This window comes from Cebus imitator, unplaced genomic scaffold (genome assembly GCF_001604975.1).
Source record: "Cebus imitator isolate Cc_AM_T3 unplaced genomic scaffold, Cebus_imitator-1.0 Scaffold94, whole genome shotgun sequence".
Classification (NCBI taxonomy): Eukaryota; Metazoa; Chordata; class Mammalia; order Primates; family Cebidae; genus Cebus; species Cebus imitator.
This window is the reverse complement of record NW_016107409.1, coordinates 1,951,886-1,968,168: the sequence shown is the minus strand read 5'-3', so window position 1 is coordinate 1,968,168 and position 16,283 is coordinate 1,951,886. Positions and strand designations below refer to the sequence as shown.

General features: G+C 36.3%; 1 protein-coding gene across 3 annotated transcripts in view; it reads left to right on the top strand.

The window, feature by feature from the left end:
* Window positions 1-16,283, top strand: part of FNDC3A (fibronectin type III domain containing 3A) — a 197,212-nt gene that overhangs the window by 92,368 nt on the left and 88,561 nt on the right. The gene's annotated exons all lie outside the window — the stretch shown is intronic.

Below are 16,283 nucleotides of genomic sequence, written 5' to 3'. Positions count from 1 at the left end.
TATCTCAAAAATGGAAGAATAAAAAGTTTTCTTAATTAAGGATTTGGTTTAATCAGGACCATTTATTTGATTATATATCATTAAGGATATCAATAGAATTAACTATTTTGTAATAAAAAAAAACATTACTTTTGCATGGAAAATACAGATGCAAGGAAAATAATTTTGGCACATTTCCTCCAAGTGTATAGTAGGATTATAAGAGGTTTTTCTTTATACTTTCCATATAATTTGATAATGTCAACATAAATTTCATAAATAATTATGTAAGTTGTGTTTTAACCCCTTTTAAATTGTTTAGTCCAACTTTATAAAATGTATAGTTGTTTTTTTTTTTTTAATTAAGACCCTAAGCTCATTCAGGAAAATGATATACCATAATGTTTTTCATGCAGATAAATGGATTCTCCCTCCCTCACCCCAGACTCAGGAAAATGATATACCATAATGTTTTTGGTACAGATAAGTGGATTCTCCCTCCCCCACCCCAGACGAAGTCTCGCTCTGTTGGCCAGGCTACAGTGCAATGGCATGATCTCAGCTCACTGCAACCTCCACCTCCCAGGTTCAGGTGATTCTCCTGCCTCAGCCTCCTGAGTAGGTGGGATTACAGGCTCCTGCTACCGCACCCAGCTAATTTTTGTATTTTTAGTAGATACAGGGTTTCACCATCTTGGCCAGACTGGTCTGGAACTCATGACCTCATGATCCCTGCCTCAGCCTCCCAAAATGGTGGGATTACAGGCATGAGCCACCATACCCAGCCAATAAGTGGATTTTTAAAGTAGTAAAAACTAAAAAATCAGACATACTGTAATGATGTATTGATACCAGGCTTCTCAGTACATCATTACAATCCGTCAGTTTTCTGAAAATCAAGGGAGTGGAAGAAAAGAAATCTCTAAATTTGATATCATAACACAGAACTAGCTTAAAGAATTCTGACACTTGGGTTAGATAAGAAACCTAGTGGTCCAAATGCAGTGGTGTTTACAACTAATGGATCACATCCAGTTACAGATTTCTTTGTTTCCTTTCCACTCCCACTGCTTCACTTGACTAGCTTAAGAAAATAAAATAAAATAAAATATAAAAGAAACTCAAGGCAGAGAATCTTTATTCTTTGAGGATTTATTTTATTAACACTGTGAAAGAATGTCTAGAAAGGACACCTTCCTTATTAAAAATAAAAACCAGATTCTCCAAAGTTAGCTTCATTAGAAGGATATCCTGGTGAGAAGGACAACTGAATTACAAACATAGAGATTTACCTTAGTTTAGCCTTGTAGTAACTTCTGCCTATTTTTTGATTCAGGGAAGTACGAATTAAGCATCCTAACCCAGGGGAAAACCTTTGTAATTTTTTTCCAGAAGCATAGCTGGGATGAGGCTAGGATGTCCAGAGAATACTTACGTAATGTTATAAACTGCCGTGAATTTATATAATCTCATTTACATGCTTTTGTACCATCTCCAGAGAATGTTCTAGGAAACAGAAAAGATCTTTCCTGGGTCCTTTGTTTGGCAACATGTTGGTTGTGATTTTTAGACGCTATCTAGATATATAGACCTAGAAAAAGGATTCTTCTCCAACTTATCTAGGATTCATTCTCAAAGTTTTTCTCCATTATGGCAACAAACACTAGGCATAATTTCATTTTTCAGAAAGTTTCTTCCTATATCTAGAGAAGTGTGACTTATTCTCCTGACTGTGGTTATGGTCTTTGATTAGAGTACATCCAAATATGTCACTATTACCAATAAGAATCACAAAATAATATAATGATTGCAGGACGGGATTTCTTTACAGGTATGTTATTTTCTCTGTGGCTCCAGAGGTTAAAAGTATGACGCTACTAGAGTCATAATTTTAGCATTGGACTCTTTGATCCCAAAACCCATGTGATACCATTATTTGAAGATGTTCATTCACTTTTAAAGAATGAATTTTAATCAAATCCAGTTTCCACTCTGTGATTTAACAGAGTTCTGTCTTTGACATCCCTTTCCACTTTCTCATGTAATCCTTCAATATTTTTGGAAAATTATTTTATCATTACAGTAAATAGCATCATATTTCAACATTTTAATATTATTTTTAGTCTTAATGTCCTGAAATTTCTCACTTCTTTATGCCTAGTCTTCTATGTTCAGCCACTTGCGTGAACACAGAAAACACAGCCACTGAATGTATGTATGCTCTTTTCCCTGGAGAGAGAATTGATTCTAAATGCCTTTTCCTGTCCTGAAGGACAACTAATTCTTGACAGTTACTTGAAAGATTTAGGCCTTGCTTGCCTCACAGCCTAGAAGGACAGACGGAAAAGTAACCCACAGATAAAACAAAGAAGGCAATGCTAAGTGCTATGATGGAATTTATGTGGGAGGCCAGAGTAGGAATACCTGAGCAAGCATAGGAAAGTCATTGAGTACTTAGGAAAAGATGATGCTTGAAGTAGCAGAAGTTAGCCAGAAGGAAAAAAAAAAAATAGAAAAATTATCTTCGAGACAGAAGGAACAACATGTGCAAAGCCCAAGCACAGAGAGATTAGAGGAAATAGAAAAGCTGTGATGAGAGAAGTAGCTTGGTGAAGCTCCTTTTTCATGTACTCACCTCCCATGTAGTCACATGGGTGAGTGTCTGAAAATGAGACTAAAAATACATGCTACTTTACAAATACCATTATATGCCACACTAAAGATTTCACATCTTACCTTGAAAGGAACAGGGAACCACGGAAGGATTGTATGCAGGATAACCAAAACTGTAGTAATAAGAATGAGACTTGGGGGCTCAGTGTGGAGGGTGAAAAGAAACTAGGATGATTTACAAATTTTACATTGAAAAAGAACTGTGAGAACAACTGTCTCGGAAGTTTTTATATTTGTATTCCAGATATTTCTTTTAATTGGTTAGCAATTAAAAAACAAACAAAGAATGAGGGAAAGCCCTTGCCTTTTCACAATTTCTTAAAACAGTTTTTATTAAGAAACAACATTGGTTGAGAAAACACCACCAAAGCAAGAGCCTGAGGGTATGGGAAAAGGCCCTTGGAATGTTTTCGTGTTAGTCTGTGTCAGAGTAATGATGATAGAATGAAAGGTTATTAGACACCTCCAGCTTTGATCTCCCCTTGGCTTTCCAGTTCCTCTGGGAAGTGCCAGTCTTAGAACATAAACTAGCAGGAAGGGTAATGCTTTAAGTGTACAGACCTAGTTTCTTTTCAGGAGAAACTACAGCAGAATGTGAACATTCTGTGTCAAGCCTCCAGAAATAAGTTCTGTTCCTGTTATAGTAAAGAAGATTTCCAACTAGGTGTGGGTATGTTTAATTCAGATACTATATTTTGAAACCTTATAGATATGCTTACTCATAAGCCATCTTCTCCAATCCAGCTGTAACCATTAAAAACATCAACATTTTGATGCCCCGAAATACTAATACAGGTTAAAAAATTATAGGCCCAAAGAAGAAATGACTAGTGGGAAGAAGACCCTGAAATTGCAGTGAATTGTAAGGCCATAGTGTAGTGCTCCAAATCTGAATCAAAATGATACTTTATAATGCACAGCATTTTATATAAAATGCTTAATAAATGGCAACATATCTGCAGAAGACAGTTTAAAAAGCCTAAATACAGAAGCCATTTTACAGATAATTCATATGGCCAGTAGAACCTTAAGACATGTTTCCAAGGATTCAGACCTTAAACCACAGAAGCTGTGAGGAAACTTAAATATAGAGCCTGTCGTAGGGGCAATCTATAATTAAAATAAAAAAGTTTAGCTATTATAGAAAAAGAGAAGCTAGCGCAGCTCTTTTTGACATTAGCAGTACTGATTTAATGCAGTTTACATGACAGATGACTAGCTTGCTTTGTCACTTGAGCACTTTTTTTCAATCTCTGTGGCCTTAATGTTTGGTCCTGACAGGATTTGCGTCACTGATCTGTATCACTGCCTGTGTGATGTCAAAGTGTGGGTGTTCAGTTATTGAGACATAGTTAACCTAATGTGCTGCAGTAAATCCTAAGTACTCTTTCCTACTTGAATAACAAAGAATGATTCATCATTGTTCACATTAGGCTGATACTAAAAATAGTAATGTTCACAACCTGCTGCATCCATGTACATTAATATCACAGCCTCTGCAGCTTTCTAAACAAGTGCACTAAAAATAATTTGTTTAGAAACAGGTGCTTGGTAAACACGTCTTCAAGTTTTCTATTTATATGCAGTTCAATTTATTGCTAAAGGTAGATTCTAACCATAAGTCATCCTTCAAACTTATTCTACTTAGTGTTTATCACTAATACATCTAATTGTGCTGCAAATCTAATCAGAAATCTTCAGTTACCTATACACAGATAAATGAAGTTATCCACAATTCTGAATCATACTTAGTCCCCTAATTTAAGCATTCTTCTTATACCAAACTTTAAAAAGAATAATTTGCAAGGAAAAGGAAGGTCTCTAAAACATCTAAGCATGAATAATCACCTTGATCTTTTTTCTTTGTTCTGTAACTTGCCTTATTCTGTTCCCAAGTTCTGACTTACCAGCTTGATGAGTTCCTAGATCAACACCTGCACTAATTGCCTGCCTCATATGAATAAATGTTGCTAGGCATTTGATAGCCTTAATAAATAAGCACCCCCTATTAGTGGGGAGTCCTTATATCCCAAATGGTCTAGATAGTTTTGGTCTTTGCCTCTCATCTTGATATCTAACTGGTTTAACTTTTGTCTAAGATTTATCACTTTTAAGACAATACTATTCGTAGTTCATTAAAATAAGTTGTGATAGATTTGGTTGACCACCACTTTGAATTTCCAGCTTCTGCCTTGATCACTAGTAAGTAGTTCATCCATCTTGAGTTTTCACTTTAACTTGTGGTTAAATCTTAGACAACCAAAATAAATCATTCTCTCTTCTTGACCCTTGACAGAAGCAAGTCTTAATAGTGAGCCAGGTGCAGTGGCTCACGCCTGTAATCCCAGCACTTTGGGAGGCTGAGGCAGGTAGATCACAAGGTCAGGAGTTCGAGACCAGCCTGGCCAACATGGTGAAACCCCATCTCTACTAAAAATACAAAAATTAGCTAGGCATGGTGATGCATGCCTGTAATCCCAGCTACTCAGGAGACTGAGGCAGAAGAATCACTTGAACCCAGGAGGCGGAGGTTGCAGTGAGCCAAGATCGTACCACTGCACTCCAGCCTGGGTAATAGAGTGAGACTCCGTCTCAAAAAAAAAAAAAGAAATCAGTGAAAGTGTGCTTAAATTTAAAGGACTGGGGACTAATTCCTTTAAGTTTCCTGGTGGTAGTGGCAGAAGTATTTGATGCTGCTGTCTTTGCTGGCCACTTGGTGTCACCAGGGCACCAATTGGAAGGACCAGTGGGAAGCATATAAGTTACATAAATAAATATGCTGCAAATTAAATCTAAATATTTCTGCCACTGAATATATAAAAAATTGTTTGAATGATTTTTATCATTTATTGTATTGTATGAATCTATAACTTTTTGGTAATACTTTTTTGTTTTGCAGTAAACAAACCCTTTCAGCAATAAATGAGCTCAAAAACAAGGTCTAAATTCGGTGAAACATGCAAAAGAAAAATAAAGACAATACAGTGAGATTTGTAAAAATAGTTAAAGTTTTTATAGTACTTAATATTGTAAAAATATTTGAAGTATTTACACATTTCAGTAAGAAACAAAAAATAGAATTGAGAATATCCTCCACTTGGTAGATATGCTCCCAGCTTACCAGATAGCACCTTAGAAACCCACTTAGCAGATATGCTCCCAGCTTACCAGATAGCACCTTAGAAACAGTTTTTCTTAATATAAATATTGTAGTCTTAAAATATTGCAGAAAAGAGTCAATTGACGGTATCAGCAGCCTTAAGTTTATAAACCATAAAATACATTATAAGCAGTTTTATTTAAAAAATTAAAATTATTTGAAAGAAGAAATTTTTCAATTAAATACCAATGATAAGGAATTAAAGACAGATATAGCTAAGAAATTAAAATACCTATGTACTAAGAATAATTTTTCTGTTTATATTACTCTAATATTCAGATAATATAAATAATACCTTTAAATGCTCTTTAATGTATACTTCCATATGTGCTTTTTAATAAAATATTTTATTTTTAGATAGATTTTGTTAGAACTTTATCTCCCTCAATGTAATTAAAATATATCAGTCAATAAAGAAATATACCAAATTATGGATGATGATAATATAATTATCCCACCTCTGCTCTGTTTCCTCCTTCTTCCCGTCACCAGAGCTCAGTCAGCATGAAATGTAAATCCCTGTCCTTCTTACCACTAAGAGTTATTCCCAAACCCTTATCCATAGATGTAGGGAAATTTAATCAGTCTAGGAAGTGGGAGTGATAAAGATAATGTAGTGATTTTTCATTGTTACATTTATTCACTTAAGACTTTTTAAAAATTCTGAAAAATCTTTTATAATATGTTTGAAGTTACAGTATCCTCTCTTTATGAATTGATGTGACAACATAGGATAGACTTTATTCTGTCTGTTCCTAATTTCTTCTTAACTTTTAATGTCTTTACTTGTCCTAGTGAAAAGCTGGTTAATGAGTCCCCAGAATTTGCTTTGAAATTTTGCTGGCACATAAATCTAAATGTTTGGGAAATACTAACTTAGAACACAGATAACTGTCTGTATTGATCATTTTCTGGTTAATATGTAGCCTTAGCCAGGCATCCTCACTCCTCATATCAATCCAAAACATATTTAGCCTTAGAATGATCCTCACATTGCTTTCCTATTAGCAAGTATAATATAAAGTAAAACTTTTGTTAAATTCACATCTTAGTATAAGTAAAGGGGAAAATTACAGAGAAAGAAGATGATGACTATGTGGTGAGATATGCAGGTTGACTAAGGTCTCTGAACAGGAAAAGAGGAAAAACCTGGGTGAGCAAATGAGAAAGAATTAAAAGGAGAAGAAACAAGGCTTGATTTGTGCCCAAGAGCAAAATTATAGTTTCTAATTATTCACTCCCCTTATCTTCCCTAGGATTTTTTTAAAGCTCAGTCCTTATTTATATTGTTTTTTCTATATTAATTTCCCCTTTTCCTCAATTTGTCATGGATTGTGTTTGGTTTTGGTGCTACATATATGTTTTTTTTTTATTTTTTATTATTATTATTATTATTTTTTGAGACAGAGTTTCGCTCTTGTTACCCAGGCTGGAGTGCAATGGCGCGATCTCGGCTCACCGCAACCTCCGCCTCCTGGGTTCAGGCAATTCTTCTGCCTCAGCCTCCTGAGTAGCTGGGATTACAGGCACGCGCCACCATGCCCAGCTGATTTTTTGTAGTTTTTTTAGTAGAGACAGGGTTTCACCGTGTTGACCAGGATGGTCTCCATCTCTTGACCTCGTGATCCAACCGCCTCGGCCTCCCAAAGTGCTGGGATTACAGGCGTGAGCCACCGCGCCCGGCTACGTATATGTTAAATTACCTTAAATTGTCTTTTGGAATGGGTTTGGCTACTAGGTAATTCACTGATTGTTTTCCATATAATATCCCTTACTTACTAGAAACAGTTTAGGATCTTTATTTTCAACAGTTTCGGTAGATAAGTTTAGGTACATTTCGCTTTGTTATATGTAACTAGCAGATATTTAAGGCCTGTCATGTTAGGTTTTCCATCCAAATGTCAGTGCTTTTTGTGTGCTTTAAGCCATATTGACTCCTACCTTCAATATCCTTCTAACAAAACTTAACAACACTTAACTTCATACCCCTACTGTTTTCCCGGTTGCAACAAAGTTCTTATGCTCAGTGTTAGTGACATGGTCACTACATTCAAGGACTTTTTGGTTATAGTGAGGAAAAAAACCCAGGGTGCATTAGTGGCATGGTCACTACATTCAAGGATCTTTTGGTTATAGTGAGAAAAAAACAACGTTACTGAAAAACTTGTTAATTTGAGTATACGCATCAGTCAAACACTTTTTCTACAGGAATAAACACAGAGGATGCATTGAGAAGATTACAGTTTATAGGAATGTATTAAACAGTGACCAGCATATTTTTCATTTTCCCATTCTTGTCTAATTATATGACAGTTTTAGCAAACTTAAAAATATACCTGCTTATTTTTATAATATTGTCTCAAGTATTTTGCAGAGAGCTATCTTAAATTAATAGTATGGCATGTCATAGCAATTGCCTGGATTTCTTCATAACATTGTAACAAATTAACTACCATTCCTGAACCACTGATTTTCAAGTAGGCTTGTCAATAACAAGCACTAGCACTGTGCTTAGGTGACACTGCCTAAGCACTTACTGTGTACCAAACACTGTTCTAAGTGCTGTACAAATATGAACTCATTTAATCTGCATAACGTCTCTATGAAGTAGAATAATTATTTCCATTTTGCATGTGAGAAAACTAAGATACAAAGAGGTTAAGTAACTTGCCAAGATCTCATACCTATAAGACGTCATTAGAATTAGATGGGCTAGCTCAGAGTTCATGTTCTTAATCACAACCTTATGCTGCCTTATATTTAGGATATGACAAATTATAATAAAATGAATGATAAAATAGCCCAATAATAACAAAATTCCACCTGAAGACATTTTGATCCCAGTGAAAACAAATGTGGTTAACACAGAATTGACAAGGATAGACTGATATTTTACCTGCTTGAGCGGCATCACCCAGTTCATGTGGAAGCATGGTAGGCCACAGTATAGAATTTGGACTTTATCTCATAGGCAATAAAGAATTGTCTGTGGGTTATAAGCAGAGGAAGATACAATGAAATTTGTTTTTTAGATCAGTTTAGCATTAGTGCGAGAGATGTATCGATTGCTGGGGACTGGAGGGGGAAGGAGACCCATTAGGAGAATACGGAATAGTTCTAGAAAGAACCTAATGCTGGTAAGGTAATAGTAGTGGAGTAGAAGAGAACATGGATTTGAGAGATATTTAGGAGATAAAACTCAGAACTTTCAAATAGATGATGTGGAAGTTGAGATGAAGGGAAAATAGAGTCTAGGATTATGCTCACATTTCTGTCTTGAGATTAACTTATCATGACAAACACAGGCAGAGTGACTAAATGGAAAAAATAATTGGTTTTGAGTTTTATGTAAATTAAGTATTATAGATCTAGAGCTCAAGAAGAAGTTCTGGATGAGCTACAGAATTGAGAGAAGGTGTTCTCTTTCAGGTTCACAAGGGAGTGTGGTTTTAAGGGCAAGAACTTCCCAGCACCATGCCCCCCCTCCCGTCTCTCTCCATCTGGGAGATTTAATGGTCTCTGTTTTAATTTTCTTGGGCATGGGAAGAATCAAAAAGTCAATTACTCCAGTGGAAGTTCTGAGGAACTCCTTTCATTGGCCAGAGGTCTTGGAGAAGGTAGGGGTTCCTCCCAGGTTAAAAGTCTCCTTCTTCCACACCCCTTTGGACTCCGTGTTTGGGTCCCCTTCCACGAACACTTCCTTTGTGGAAGCCGTCTTTCTGTCTCTTGGATTTCCTCACTGGAGTCCCCTTCCACACTCTCATGGAAGCCTTTCTTCCCCTACTAAACTCCATCTCTCTCTCTATTCCCTTCCACTCAGTGTGGAAGCTGCTTTCCTCTCCTGGATTCCATCTGTCTGGATTCTCTCACTCCATGTGAGAGTTAGCTGTTTCTTTCTCTCTCCTCCTTTTTCTCTCTCTACCTAAATAAATTACTTTCTACAAACACTTTTGAGTTCAGCATTTACTGCGCACTGCGCCGTGGTCTCCTGTCCCGTTTTTTTGTGAGTGATAGACCAAGAACCTGGAGAAATGTCCTCTCAGGGGAACTGAATCCCAGCATTGCAGAATGATACTCTTTCATGAGAGTAAATAAGATCATCTTGAGAGATCATGTAGAATAAGAGAAGTGGACCAAGAGCAAAACTCCCAGGAAAACAAACACTTAAGGAAGAACAGAAGACAAGAAGCCATTTTTAAAGAAATTGAAAAAGTGTGACCAGGAGGTACAAAGGAAAATAGGAGAAACTAGTATTTCAGATGTTAAGGAAGAATATTTAAGAGTTGTCAGCAATGTTGAATTTGGTAAGTAAAAGTTTGATCTCAGGGACTTTTGTGCCAGTGCAGTCTCAGTAGAGTGGCCCAGACAAAACCTGATTATAGTAGGTTGGAATGTGATTTTGGAGACTTCCATTTCAAGTCATTTGATAGAATGGATGCTCTGGGTACCATCCTCTTATTTAAAAAAAAACAAAAAAAGATCTTCTATAAGACAATTTTAATTGCATTGTCCTGCCCACAAAAAGTAAGAGACATGTCCTAGGGAGCAAGAAACAGTTGCTGGGATATTGGTTATCCATTTCAATTAAAATGGAATCAGATCCTTTCCTTATACCTCATCCCAAAATTAATGCTTGAAGACTTAAAGACTTATGTGAAAGGATAAACATAATCTTTTATAATAATGAGAGAGTATCTTCATGACTACAGAGTAGAGAAAGATTTCTTAGGATACAAACACACAAAATGCTAACTATTAAAAGATGAGTAAATTTGACTCCATTACAATTAAGAACTTTGGTATATCATAAAATATATGAAAAATAAATCATAAACTAGGAAGAGGATATTTGTAATCAATGCAACCATAAAGAATTAGTATCCAGAATACACAAAAACTCTTCCCAGTCTATTTTTTAAAAAAGACTACCCAGTAGAAGAATATGTGGAAAACATGGACTGGGTAAGGCAAAATAATATCAAAGTAAGATTGGCAAAAATTTTAAAATCTAAATACCAAGTAATGGTGAGAATGTGAATCAGTGGAACCTTTTATACATGCCTGGCTGAAAGGAATATAAATTAATATTCCCGGGAAAACTATGTGGCACTGTCCTATAAAAAGTAACATTCACAAAGTCCTAAGACCTAGCATTTCCTCTCTTAGTTACATACCTTAAATAAACATTTACACATGTGGGCTGAGAGACATACAGATAGCAGCAGTGTTCTGATCCATGCTCCTATCTAAAGCATTAGATTGTCTTCTTTATCTACTTTAATTCCTTTGCTGATGTCATCCAGTCTCATGGATGTAAAGCCTATCTGTGAAAGACTCTGGAATTTATATTTCTGGACTAGGTAGGTATTTCCTTGAACTCCAGAATAGTAAAATGAACTGCTTGCTAGGTGAAATATCCATTTGGATGACTAATAGACATTTAAAGTGTAACATGTCCAAATTTGAATACCTAATCATCTCCAAATATGCTTCATCTACTTTTGTGCTATTAAAATTAATACTGCTATGGATGTTTTAAATTATATCCTTTGGTTGGTGTTATATATAAGCATTTCCATTGCCCATATACTTAAAAGTAAAATTACTAGATCATAGAGTGTGCGTATGTTCAACTTTAGTAGATATTGACAGTTTTGTAAAATGGTTGTACTATATTCTTACCAGAAATGTATTTAAGATGATGAATTTTAAAAATATAATTTAGATCATGATTTTTTTTTTTTTTTTTTTGAGACTGAGTCTTGCTTTGTTGCCAGGCTGAATTGCAGTGGTGTGATCTTGGCTCACTGCAACCTCGGCCTCCTGGTTACAAGCAATTCTCCTGATTCTGCCTTCCGAGTAGCTGGGACTACAGGTGCACACCGGCATGCCCAGCTAATTTTTGTATTTTTAGTAGAGACCGGATTTTACCATGTTGGCTGGGGATGGTCTCGATCTCTTGACCTCGTGATCTACCTGCCTCAGCCTCCCAAAGTGCTGGGATTACAGGCGTGAGCCACTGTGCCTGGCCTAGATCATGTTTTAAAATCCAGCAATGGCTCCTATTTTACTCAAAGTAAAAGCGTACAGTGACCTATGAGGCCCCTCAAAAATGTAACTCATTTGCCTCTTAACTACTGTAACCTCACTCCTTTTCTCCCTCTTCACTTGTGCTGCTCTGTTGACAGTGGTGTCCTTGTTAAGTCTTAAACATGCCAGGGCCTTTACACTAGTTGCTCCTTCTCTGTAGAATGTTCTTCTCTCAGATATCCATATGGCCCACTCCTATACTTCTTTCAAGTCTTTGTTGAAATGTCACCTTCTCAGTGAAACCTAAACTGATCTCTGTATTTTAAATTGCAATGTTCAATCTCCCCTTTTAAAATCCTTTTTACCCCACTGTGTTTTATTTGTTTTGGGAAGGGGTCTCACTCTGTCATCCAGGCTGGAGTGCAGTGGCAGGATCACAGCTTGCTGTTTCTCAGCTTTCTAGGCTCAAGCAAGCTTCCTGCCTCAGCCTCCTGAATAGCTGGGACCACAGGCATGTGCCACCATACCCAACTCAGTTTTTGAGATTTTTTGTAGAAATGGGTTCTCACAATGTTGTCAGGTCTAGTCTTGAACTTCTGGGCTCAAGTGATTCACTTTGGCCTCCCAAAGTGCCGGCATTACAGGCATGAAGAAGCATGCCCAGCCTGTTTTTTATTTTATAGCATTTATCACTTTCAAACATACCTTGTGATTTACTTGAAAATGATTTACTTATTTACTGTGTTATTATTTTCTTCCTCTAGTGTCCAGAACAGTATCTGGCACATTGTAGATAATCAATATATGTTTGTTAAGTGAATGGTAAGTGAATGAAAGCAAAAAAACCAAACAACAGAAATTGAAAAGAGCCTAATAGCTAATGACAGAAGAAACAAATTATAGTTATTTACACAAAAGCATAAATGAAAATGAGGAAATTACAGCTATATGAAACTACATAGATAAGTCCTATAAATAATATTGCACAAGGCAAGTTACGGAAAACTATACACTGTATAATTTTTATAAAACTCAAGCAAGCAAATCAGTATTGTTTAGGGATATATGTGATTTTTTGTAGAAAATTATTTTTAAAAGAAAGGTAACAATAAACTTAAAATTCAGATAATGGAGACAGCATGAGTGGCACAAAGTGATGAATTAGGTGGTGAAGGAGCACATGGAAGCAACAGTGTTGGTATGGCCTGTTTCTTGGCTGTGATGGTAGGTTTGAAGTAGTTGCTTTAATGACTTGCACTGTTTTCTTTTGTATTTATCAAATACTACATAATCATAATTTTATTTAAAATGTGAAAGTGAATGTAGGATCAGAAAATAGAGTCTGTTAATGTTAATTTTTAGAAGTTTGGCTGAGAAAAGAGTGGTAGCTAGATGGTATGGGGCAGAAAAAAGGTGTTAGTAAGAGATGGATGGAATATGTGGTTTATGTGTGAAACTTTACCATGTTTATGGGCAAAGATGGAATGGTTCAAAGAGGTTGAACAAAGGCAAAGATAAAAATACCACACAGGACAGAAATGACCAGTGAAGCCAACTCCAAGTGGAAGGTCAGATGAAGAGTAAAATGGGAAAAATACCTTTGATCTAGTGAAGGAACAATGCTGCTTCTGCAAATAGAGGAAAGGAATGAGAACAGTTTGTGACATTGAGTTCAATTTCTGTTCAGTTCCATGTCAAATAACATTCAGAGTAGAATTTCAAGATACAGTTGAAGGTTGAGGAGGGCTCTTGAATGGTAATGAGAATCTCTTCTAATCACCTTAGAAAACAGGATAGATGATTGACCAGGGATAGATTCATGAGCAGTGCTCAAGATACTAAATTTATAAACATGTGAGTCTGAGTACCGCTTGATTCCTACAGTTCAGGTGGAAGAGAAGAGAAAATTAATTGAAATTGGAGATTATCAGGGGATGGGGAAGTCAGAGGAAGACATGAAGGGAAAGGAAATAAGGCTATGAAGGCAGTGTTGGATCAGGAGAAAAGGGAGATCACTGTGAAGAACAAATGTAGAAAAAAGAAAACTGGAGAGAGAAAAGGATGAAAGAAGGATATGCTGGCCACATGAAAGTTTGAGATTTCAAAGATGAGATAGTGGAGTTCTAAGTAATAACTTCCAGGATGTATCTTTGAACATGGGTTACTGAAAACAGAATGAAAGACACGGGTTCAAGGAAATTTAAGCCTAGATTTTGGACATTAAAGTCATGCTGATGGGAAAGAGTTGGGATGGAGAACAAAATTGAACACAACGCCTAAGTTCGTAGTAAATGAGGACTCAGCCTTACAGCATTGAGAAGGGGTAGAGGGTTGTGTGAACATATGCTGTGATCTCAAGGAAGAAGGAACTTTAGCATGAAACAGGAACAACAGTGGTGATGGGAAGCAGCCTTGGAGTATATGGAGACTACGAACACTGCTTCAAGAGAGGACAGGAATTCTCTGCTCCTGGGGCCTGCTGGGGAAACTGTTGTAAAGGACATCCAGGCTTCATTTCAAGGCAACACAGGAGCAAGTGTTGCGTAAAAAGGTTGAGGATATAGGGGAATTTATTTATACTAGAAAAAACTTTCTAATGAGCATAATTGAAAGGATTGAGAAGAGATGATAAATTAAATAATCAGTCAAGAAATGGAAATACAGCTATGTACTCTACTGCAAATGTGAGCCAAAATGAGAAGGTGGGCTGCAGAGGCTTGCTTTTTGTTTGGGGGCTGAAGATCAGAGGCATGGTTGGATTTACAGAGGGGCTGGTTCTAGCATCTATGAGTAGGTTCTATTGAGAGCAGGAGACTCTTTGCTCTTTGGTCTTGTTTTTCAGGGCAACCCTGCCTTTTCATAGGAATTTTGAAGTTAACTATTACCCTTCCCCACTTTTAAGAATAGGCTTTTACTGTCTTATCTCCTCTGGGGTGTCTTACATGTATTTATTAAGACCTGTTTTTCTAGGTTATTCTTTGCCAGTTCTTTTCCACCTTTGTGTGAGATGGGGCCTTTGAACGTAGTTTACAATTTTTGAAAAGTGTAGCCTTATTATTAGATAATCCTGCTTTTGCCTCACTGTGTGCCCTTGGCAAGTTACTCTGCTTCAGTTTTCTTACCTGGAAATGATGCCCACTTCACTTAGTAGGATTAGGTGAGTTAATCCAAGTAAAACACTCCAAATGATGCCTAGTACATACTCTGCACTATGTGATTATTTTTTGAAAACTTACACTGATCATATTTTTACATATTATAACCATTATTTATTGAGTATCATCAACCAGTATACTTGGTACTTTAAATTTATTTAATTTCATTCTCACAACAATGCTATGATTTTGATTAACCTTATCACGGAAAGGAGAAGAACAGTAAATTGCCCTGCTAATAAATATTGAAACTGTTATTATATCTTTTAATACCAAAATTGACTTTCTTACCACTGTACAACTTGTTACAAACTACTATCATTATCATTACCTGCATTTTTGTGTTAGCTGTTGATAAATTTCCTCTGAAGTTACATAGCACCATAAAGTAATGAAAGAGCTCCAAAAGTTCTTATTCTTCTTTCCGTGTTGTAACTGGACATCTCTGGCCTCTTTTCTGGTCTCTACTTGTTTTTGGATAAAGAACTCTGAACCTGCACCTGGGGCTGTCTTTTCAGATTCATGGATATGAGTAAGAATGCCATCTACTCAGGAGAATTTCTTAAACCTGGGAGGTGGAGGTTGCAGTAAGCCGAGATCATGCCACTGCACTCCAGCCTGGGTGACAAAGTGAGACTCTGTCTCAAAAAAAAAAAAAAGAGAATGCCATCTGCTGAGCACATGCACTCATGTTCAGGTTAAATCTTAAAATCAGAAAGAAAACCAACAATGAAAGTGGTAGCCTTTATTCTCTTGAGAGGCAAATAGCCTGAAACATAAATCCCTCCCTTCAGACACATGTCTATCACACCTATATTCTGTACACAATTATTTGTGTATTGTGGATATTCCTTAAGGATTGAGTATGGAGAATTATGTTATATATAATTGTCTCTGATATTTCAGACTGAATCTTTTAAATTAATAAATATTATTCTCAAATTTTCTAAATGAAAATTAGCGGTAGGCTGCATGAATAAAAAATTAGAAGAAAGCATTTGTGGTGTTATTGAAGTAAAGGGAACACAGAATCATTTTACATCAAATACATATTTCTGAAAGGTATACTTTGATGAACTTTTGAATTGGTTCATAAGGAAGTCTGAAAGATGGTCAAATTCGGGGCAGCAGCAGTAGAAATCATTTATTTTTTTTTTTTCTCTGTATCAGAAACGCTGCAAGCAGAAACGTTTGCTGTCTTTTCCCCTTCCCCTTTTCCCGGGTCACTGCAGGTCACGTGATAACTATCACGTGACTCGGTCAAAGGATCTTTTCCTCTTACAGCT